The sequence below is a fragment of the Diplotaxodon limnothrissa genome, linkage group LG14, assembly GCF_057381915.1.
Source record: "Diplotaxodon limnothrissa isolate DT_005_m linkage group LG14, D_limnothrissa_male_GT1.1, whole genome shotgun sequence".
Lineage (NCBI taxonomy): Eukaryota > Metazoa > Chordata > Actinopteri > Cichliformes > Cichlidae > Diplotaxodon > Diplotaxodon limnothrissa.
This window is the reverse complement of record NC_140609.1, coordinates 8299265-8309273: the sequence shown is the minus strand read 5'-3', so window position 1 is coordinate 8309273 and position 10009 is coordinate 8299265.

Sequence of the window (10009 nt, the reverse complement as noted above, 5' to 3'; positions counted from 1 at the left end):
CTAAACTACGCCCTAGCAGCCTGGTAACCATGTGCAGATAAAAGAGTTCATTTCACAAACATTTGAACAACAAAAAAGCTTTAGCAATGAACATAATCTGGGCTTTTGAAGAATGAATCAATATCAGCATTCTTGTGCGGTGATAGAGTTGTGATAGATCATTTTCATTTTAGTTTGCAAAGCTTTATATTTGTGCGGCAGCTCGATTTAACTCGTTAGCTTGGTAGAAGAGCTAAAATCTCAAACGGAAAACAATTCCTGTGTTCAATAAAAGGAGAATGCAGTTATGACTAAATGCTAAATGCATTTAATAAGAGAGCTTGTGAGTAAAATGTCAGAAGATATTAGGATTAAATCCAAGTTTACAAATACTGGAACTTCCTGTAACTCAGAGAAAATAAGATTCACATTTTATGTTCTTTTTCCTAAACAATCACTAAGCAAATCCAGACTGACTATTATTGCTCCATGTGTGGTTTGAGGTGGGAGGGGAGGCAGATTTTTAACTTAAAGGCGGGGGGGGTGTTCCACTTTGTTTTCTCTCTGTAATTTCAGCGTTCTTTCCTCTTTTTTCACCCTTATAAATTTTGATAAATCTAACTCATAAATGTCTCATAAATTTACCTCATAGGGACAATAAAGATGGAATGACTTTAATATGAAGTGACTACGCAAAATGAAAACAAAAAAAAGATGAAGAAAGGAGGAAAACAGATCCATAAAAATCTGACATGTTGCTCCAAAATACTGAAATCAATCAAGTTTCAAAAGCTGCAAAAAGACATACAGATGCACAAACACACACACACACATCTTGTCCACATTAAGACAGTAACCCCTCATCCCCGTTTGCAGGAAGTGAGGTCAACACATAAACAGTGAGTGTGTGTTTTGATGTATGTCCCCCCCCTCCCCCTCCTCGGTGTCTCGTTTCTCTGGGAGATTAGGTTTCAGCCATCACTGAGGCCTGCTAATTAATGTCACAACCTGCTCGCCATGTCAGCACCAATTTACTACACATACACTCTCTATCTAAAGACTATATACACCTTTGCACACACACACAAACACACACACACAAGGTGGCTCACAAACACAAGAACAGCAGACACACACACATATGCACACGCACTTCCTCTCCTTACCTGTCACAATTAATGTCATACTTTCGCTGCTGACATTTGGGGTTTTTTCTCCTCTTCCTCTCTCCGTGTCACTCTATCCACACAGTTCTCTCCCTCACCTCCAGCATCTCATCATCTTTCTGGCTGCGCTTTCTCCGGTCCTGTCCTTTTTCACCTCGCTGTCATGACCAATTCTCCACCTCTTTCTTTCCCTCCCCAGTCCCAGGTCCCTTCCCCTCTTATCTCACCTTGTCAGCACCCTTCCTCTCTTTGGTCCCGTTAGACCTCTCCTTTCTTCGCGCGTCTTTCTTTGCATCCTGCTGAAAATAATGGGCTCCGTCTCTCTAATGTTTGTCTTTTCTTCATCATCACATCTGTTTACTTACATTGTGTCATCACCATCTCTTGTTGAGCAACTCTTGAGAGGGATACAGTAGCTTACACCAGATCTGGGACCTAAAAGGGAGTCCTGCAGACTTGATTCATCAGGTTTTTCTTGTCGCTTAATTTACAACAACTGTCATAATATCTTTGACATTTCCGGAGAAGCTTTGTGAACTTGGCTCTAGCCTGAAGTTTGAAACGTCAGTGTGTTTACCAGTCAGTGAGGATCTAATGAAAGCCCCTGTCTGGTTGCACTGTGGGAAAAGTTGGACCTTTTGTAAATGATTGAGCAAGGGACAACTTTTAAGACTGAGAAATTAAGCCAAGACAGTGCCAAAAGACTGCAGTTCCGAAAATGGCCACTGGAGGCAGAGTCCAAAAAGAGCAAAAATAAACATGTTTAAAACTTGGTATTCAAAAGTTTTTTACTTTCCACTTACTAAGGTCCCTTCCCATGACAGGTATGCATGTGGTGTTTTTTTTTTACAATGTAATTCAAAATAAATTCAAGTATATTTAAGTTACAGTATGTAAACTCTCACCACTAGATGTCAGTAAATTGCAGTCAGATGAATTTTGTTTTCCTACCACTTCCAATTCAAGTGCATAATCCTAGCTAACGGTCCGCTGCTGTAAGACAAACAACTCTGTTTTATCTGTAGTTAATTTAGACTATCAATATTCATCCTTGTCTGTTTACTCAAGAGGAGGCTGTAAAACTTTGGGAATGAGTAGATGGGTCAGTGACACTTCTGTCTAATTACAGCTATTCTGAGAGGAGTTGCTGAGGGTATTCTGAAATTTTCTGTCAGTAAGTTTTTGCTGCTGTGAAACTTTCTTTGAAGTGGATCTCACATCATTGGACTCTGTAGACACTATAAATAATTATCTTATATCATCTGAGAATCTAATGAAACAGTTTATCAGAGAAAGTCTAACGTTATCTGGCATAATGAATCTGCTAATAATTGTGAAAAGCAAAGGTAACTGTGATAATATTGAGAATAAATAAGCATGTTTTTGCATGTTTTGTGTGCCAGACCCTTGACTTCAGTTCTGGAGGCTTGAGGAAGAGGTTGGCATTTTATCCAGATGCCGGTCAAGGTGTCCCATTCCTTCACATTTCCTCTTCTTTGGTAAAAGCGACCACCTTTGAGGTGAGAAAACATAGGCATGATCTTTTATCTATTGAGTGTGCAAGTACAAACATAAACATTTGCGTTCTGTAGGCAAACGCATACAAGTTTTCTTCCCCTCTGCTGTACTACATATGTGGCCGGTCTCTAGCCACATACATAAAACATAAAACATTAGGCAGAAGAGCAATTTACATCTCAGCCGCTGTATTCAAGATGGCAGGGCATCATGGCGACATTTGTAAACCTGTTTGTATGATTTTTAATGAATTATTTCAAAGTTTATGTGAATGCATCACTTTCTTGGAAGACTTAATTACACAATTAGCTTCTAGCTTGCTTACTTGCCACAAGTGCACTGTGCCACCTACCAATAGAAAGGAAAAAATAATGTGCATATTTCCACGAGAGAAATCCCACGCCGTCATTGACCGCTGCCATGATTCTAGCCTACGTCACAGCGTCATGTGCGCTTTTTACATCCAACACAAAAACTGCAGTCGTGGTGCTTTCGATTGTACTCAGAACTCGGAAATTCTGCCTTCTGAAAAGGAAGATGTAGGTAACACCAGACTGCAGATGAGCTGCATACAGGGCTGGACTGGGACAAAAAATTGGCCCGGGCATTTTGACTAGAGACCGGCCCACCATTATAGGAAAAATCATAAAGCCTTTGAATGAAAACAAACGCTGTTGTGACAGTGATGTACACTGTTTTGATGGTATATATGTATCAATCTATCAATAGTTTGTTGTAAGATTCAGATAATTATTTGTTAAAAGCGAGACATTTTAAATGAGAATAAGGAAGAAAAGTATTTCTTTGTGCCCCCCTTTCCCTGTTAATGCCCTACCTGGCCCCCTGGCAAAACTTTGCTAGACCCGCCCCTGCACAGTTACCAGCGGTCAGCTACAATAAAAAGGATCCTTGTGTTATTTGTTGCTCAGAAACAGTTCATAACTTCCCTTCAATTCATTCATGTCACCTAAAAGGTAAACCTGTTTCTCCATCACCTGTTCAGCTCTGATGATTCAGTAAGGACATCTCCTGGTTTCATCTTCATGTTTCCCTCTCACCACATATCCAAACCGACATCATGACCAGCAGGTTTTTTGCAGCTGTGGCTCCAGCAAACATCAGCTGATACTAGAAATTAATATTAAATAAATTCTAACAACAGCTGATCAAGCTTAAACGTGCTGCTGTTGTTTAGCGCGACATCCGCTGGTTTCCTCTTTCTGGCGCAAAGTGGGCGATAAACAAACAAGAGAGAAAAGCCGATCAGCTGATCATTGATCAGTTTCATGATTAAAGTAGCAACAGGAGAGGGAGGGGGAGAATGAGAGAAGAAGAGGCAGCTGTGCAGCTCCAGCTTTGTGTCTTTTTCATTGTAGCTGAAACTGTGTTCCTTTCACCTCAATACGAAACGCGTAATATTTTCTCTGAATACGAGACGATTCAGTTTTTTACGGGACGGTTGGCAACTCTACCCAGATAGACTGCAGGTCATAACTTCTTACCTGAAGTTCAGTTCACACTCGGACCGGCGGCCGCCTCGGGTCTCTCCTGCTCCTGCCTCCCCTTTCCCTCATCCACCTGCTGGCTTCCACCACTTGCTAATGTTACTGAGTCTGTGGAAGCTCCGCGATAGCCACCACACGAAGTAACAAGTAACGACTCTATCTAAATCCCAGTAACGACTAACACGTTCCTGATTTTGGCATAATAACTAGTTACCGTGCTCGTCACCACAATAATAACGTAGTTACTGTAACGCGTTACTTAATAACGCGTTAGTCCCAACACTGATAATGAGTGAGTAGGGGTTCCTTTTATCAGAGTTAGGTGTAATTAAAAAGAAACTTGTTAGCGGTTTTATTTCACCACACCACAATGTGTTTTTTAAGTGCCTAAACTAAGCTACAACTGCAGTCAGATGAGACTTTCAAAGGTCTACCCTTCGTCCACATGCTCATACAAAATGACAAGATGGTGACAAAGAAGTGATATTCCCAAATGAGTGACCCACCGCACATGCTTGACCCTTACAAAGAACATTAGTCGAGTCTTCATCCAAAAATGTTTCACATTTGAACAAAGTATTCATTTAAAACCAAAGAGGAAAATGAAAGCACGTTACATCCACTACAGGTGTGCAAGTAACAGAAGTTGGTTGCATCGAGATGGTGCTGGTTTTCTACTTAGAGTCCATTAAACCTAGCGTGAGAAGAAAGTGCAATGAGGCAGTTATTAACACTTTCATCCTAGAGATTGGAGTGCTGGGACCAATCTTCTGCCATTATTTCGAAGCTTGCTGAGCATGGAACTTGTGGTGCAACAGATAAATAGCTAGATAGGCTTGCCTGTGTGCTGTGTTCTCCCTGTGCCTGTGTTGGTGCTGTGAAATGGTTCTCTGGCTTCTTCCCACAGTCCAAAAACACGCATGTTAGATTAATTGAAGATTGTAAATTAGCTGTAGGTGTGGATGTCAGTGTGAAAGGTTGTCTGCCACGCTGTGTTAGCCTTATGATAGAGTAGCAGGGTGTACCCCGCCTCTCACCCTGTGGCAGCTGGGACAGGCTCCAGCCCCCCCAGCTGTCACCTGATAAGGGGTTAGGAAAATGAATCCATGTATGGATGGGCAGCTAAACAAGACATAATATATACATATGCAAAACGCAATATTGTATTTTCAGCACAGCCGTGTAATGAAAATGTGAAACAATAAGAATGAGTCAAAATGCATCTCCAAATAATAAAATAAATTGTAAGTGTGCATGTATTTGCAGACAGTGTCTTTTTATTTAACTTTTTTGTAAACGTCATGATACTGAATTCACAGAACATTTAAATTTAAGTGTGTTTACTTCATTTTAGACAGAAACTGTACATATTTCTAGGATGAAGAGCGTGCAGCTTTCCAACATGGTCCTATTTCGATGCGACCTTGTGTTTAACCACACCATTCCCTCCTTCTTCTAGCGATCAATAACTCTTCATTCGTCCAGCCACTCAGAAAACCTCGCTCAACCTCTGATTTTCCTGCAGCTTTCTTTTTTTCCCCAGTCAGTCAGTATGTAAGTATGTTAATGTGTGTATGCGTCAGTGTGTGCACCTCTGTCATTAACCCTAATGATTGACAATGTCCTCCCCACTTCCTCCTCCTCTTCCTTCCTTTATTGACCCTCCTGTCAGCGACCTGTCACTGGGACTTCCTCTTGTCATCAATAGCAAGACTTTATCTAGATGGACAGTCACTCCCCCCTCTCATGTACCTTATGGCTTATCTGGGATACTGTAGCTGGCAGGGAGGTGAAGCGTATGTGTGTTTGTATATTTCTCTCTTTAAAAGGGCAAAGCATCCTCGTAGGGTAGAAAGGTGAGAAAGATTAGTTTTGCTCCTCACTTCAAGGGCTTACATTCCCAACAGCGTTTGACTTTAGGCTTTAGAGAAAGGTTTCCAACACCATAAAAATTCACTTCTCATAGTCATACATCAAAGTGCAATAACGAAAATGTATCACCAAAGGTTTGACCGTTTCTAACCACCTGTTTGTGTTGAATGGCACATTAATGAAAGTCAAAACCAATTCAAATACTGCACATGGAAAAGAGATCTATTCAATAAAAAGAATTTACAATTTTAATGCAGCTGTTTTGTTTGTATATGCTATCATATGTCCTCTTTTATTTGGATTAATTTTTTTAAATGCGAAGCTCATCAGGTGGGATCACTACCAACAAATCTTGCAGAGCGCATTTATATAGCTGAAAGCAGCAGCTGATGCAATATTACATCATTACCTGCTTCACAGTCTTATAATGCAATCTATAAGAAATATTGCCATACACGTAGGGTATTTAGATGAGGATTTCAGCAGCTGATGCACTGGAGTAAGTGTCAATACTTCAAATGGCATAGAGCTCAAGATGCTTCGACACATATAGTCCATGTCAATCAATTTACCTTCAAATATTTATCCTTTTTGTTAGATTTGCCACCTAAAAACTGGATCTACTTCAGGCACCTTAAATTCCTTTAAATTACACCATCTATGAAGGAAAAATCACTGACAGCTAATGTTTGGAGGAAGCCATGACCTGAAATTAGGGGCTGGCACTAGGCATTGCATACTTTAAAGGTACCACAAGGCAAAGGGGTCATTGAGGTCTGGGAATTAATGGGAAATAACAAATAAAGTGTTGTACACCTTTAACCTGCAGTAACGCTAAATGAGCAGTGCCATTAAATTAATGGGCCCATTTAAGATGTTTATTGGCTTAAAAAGTAAATCTCGCTTCTTCAGGTGTCATCTCATTTCCTTTCATAGTACATTACTACAAATATATCGTTTTAATTACTTTAAAACAGTAAGATCTGGAATATGGCTGTGATTGGATGTGAGTCAAGAATGGAAGGTCATGTGAGCTGGAAAACCTTTAACGACAAATTAAACATAATTTTCTCATAAAATTACTTCACACTCATTAAAAAAATCAGTATGAAGTACTTTTTTTCATTAGAAAAAAAAGGATAATTTAACAAAGACAGTTATAGTCCAAGCCCACATTAGGTTATTCTGGCTTTTGTGTTTGCTAGTTTTTCCTTCTTTCTTTATTTCCTTTGCTTTGACATCAAGAGACTGTAATGTGTTTTTTGTTTCACTGTGAACTGATCTTCCTTCTCACTGTATTTGAAACTTGTTCGGGTATTTATGCCCAAGATCCTGACTTTAAGTAATTTGATTATATGAAAGTTTTCTCCTCCTGGCTGCCAAGACTGGCAATAGGGACATGGAATGTCACCTCTCTGATGGGGAAGGAGCCTGAGTTAGTGCGTGAGGTTGAGAGGTACCGGCTAGATACAGTCGGGCTCACCTCTACGCATGGCTTGGGCTCTGGAACCAGTCTCCTGGAGAGGGGCTGGACTCAGTCTGTAGTTGCCCCTGGTGAGAGGCGGCGGGCTGGGGTGGGTATTCTAATATCCCCTCGGCTTGCTGCCGGTACGTTGGGGTTTTTCCCGGTGGACGAGAGGGTTTGTTCCCTGCGCCTTAGGGTCGGGGAATGGGTCCTGACTGTCATCTGCGCTTATGCACCGAGTGGCAGTTCGGAGTACCCAGCCTTCTTAGAGTGGAAGGTGCTCCACCTGGAGACTCTGTTGTCCTGCTGGGAGACTTCAATGCTCACGTGGGTAACGACAGCGAGACCTGGAGGGGCGTGATTGGGAGGAACGGCCTCCCTGATCTGAACCCGAGCGGTGCTTTGTTATTGGACTTCTGTGCTAATCACAGTTTGGCCATAATGAACACCTTGTTCGAACATAAGAGTGTCCATAAGTGCACGTGGCACCAGGACGCTCTAGGCCGTAGGTCGATGATCAATTTTGTAATCGTATCACCAGACGACCATATGTTCTGGACACTCGGGTAAAGAGAGGGGCTGAGCTGTCAACTGATCACCACCTGGTGATGCTGGACAGACCTGGTGCACCTAAACGCGTAGTGAGGGTGTGCTGGGAACGTCTAGCAGAGGCCCCAGTCCGCGAGATCTTCAACGCACACCTCCGGCAGAGCTTCAACAGCATTCCGAGGGAGACTGGGGACATTGAGTCCAAATGGACCATGTTCAGTGTCTCCATTGCCGAAGCTGCTGCATTGAGCTGCGGCCGCAAGGTGGTTGGTGCCTGACGTGGTGGTAATCCCCGAACCAAATGGTGGACACCAGAGGTGAAGGGAGCCACCAGGCTGAAGAAGGAGTCCTATCGGGCTTGGTTAGCCTGTGGGACTCCGAAGGCAGCCGACAGGTATCGACAGGCCAAGCGGAATGCGGCACGGGCAGTGGCTGAAGCAAAAACTCGGGTGTGGGAGGAGTTCGGAGAGGCCATGGAAAAAGACTTTCGGACTGCCTCGAAGAGATTCTGGCAAACCGTCAGGCGTCTCAGGAGGGGAAAGCGGTGCTCTACCTGCACTGCGTATAGTGCTGGCGGAGCGCTGCTGATGTCGACTGAGAAAATTGTCAGGTGGTGGAAGGAATACTTCGACGACCTCCTTAATCCCACTGACACGTTTTCCGAGGAGGAAGCAGAGTCTGGGGATGAGGGGAATGACCCGCCAATTTCCGGGGGCGAGGTCACTGAGGCAGTTAAACAACTCCTTGGTGGCAGAGCCCCTGGTGTTGATGAGGTCCGCCCCGAGTTCCTGAAAGCTCTGAACGATGTAGGGCTGTCCTGGTTGACACGCCTCTGCAATGTTGCGTGGAGATCAGGGGCAGTACCCGTGGACTGGCAGACCGGGGTGGTGGTCCCCATCTTTAAGAAGGGGGACCGGAGGGTGTGTTCCAACTACAGGAGGATCACACTCCTCAGCCTCCCTAGGAAAGTCTATGCCAGGGTGCTGGAAAGGAGAGTTCGTCCGCTAGTCGAACCTCGGATACAGGAGGAACAATGCGGTTTTCGTCCTGGTCGCGGAACACTGGACCAGCTCTTTATCCTCTCGAGGATACTTGAGGGTGCATGGGAGTTTGCCCAACCAGTCTACATGTATTTTGTGGACTTGGAGAAGGCATTCGACCGTGTCCCTCGGGGTGTCCTGTGGGAGGTGTTGCGGGAGTATGGGGTGTCTGGCCCATTGCTACGGGCCATTCGATCCCTATACAACCGTTGCAAGAGCTTGGTTCGCATTGCTGGCAATAAGTCGGACTCGTTCCCGGTGGGTGATGGGCTCCGCCAGGGCTGCCCTTTGTCTCCGGTTCTGTTCGTAATTTTTATGGACAGGATTTCTAGGCGCAGCCAAGTGGCGGAGGGCTTTCGCTTTGGTGGCCTCAGAATCTCATCTCTGATTTTTGCGGATGATGTGGTTCTGTTGGCTTCATCGGGTGAGGGCCTCCAGCTCGCACTGGAACGGTTCGCAGCCGAGTGTGAAGCAGCGGGAATGAGGATCAGCACCTCCAAATCTGAGGCCATGGTTCTCAGCCGGAAAAGGGTGGAGTGCCCACTCCGGGTCGGGGATGAGTTCCTGCCCCAAGTGGAGGAGTTCAAGTATCTCGGGGTCTTGTTCGCAAGTGATGGGAGAAGGGAGCCGGAGATCGACAGACGGATTGGGGCTGCAGCTGCAGTAATGCAGACGCTGCACCGGTCCGTCGTGGTGAAGAGGGAGCTGAGTGTAAAAGCGAAGCTCTCAATTTACCGGTCGATCTACGTCCCTACCCTCACCTATGGCCACGAACTGTGGGTAGTGACCGAAAGAACGAGATCGCGGATACAAGCGGCAGAAATGAGGTTCCTCCGAAGGGTGGCTGGCCTCTCCCTTAGAGATAGGGTGAGAAGTTTGGCCATCCGAGAGGGGCTCAGAGTAGAGCCGCTGCTG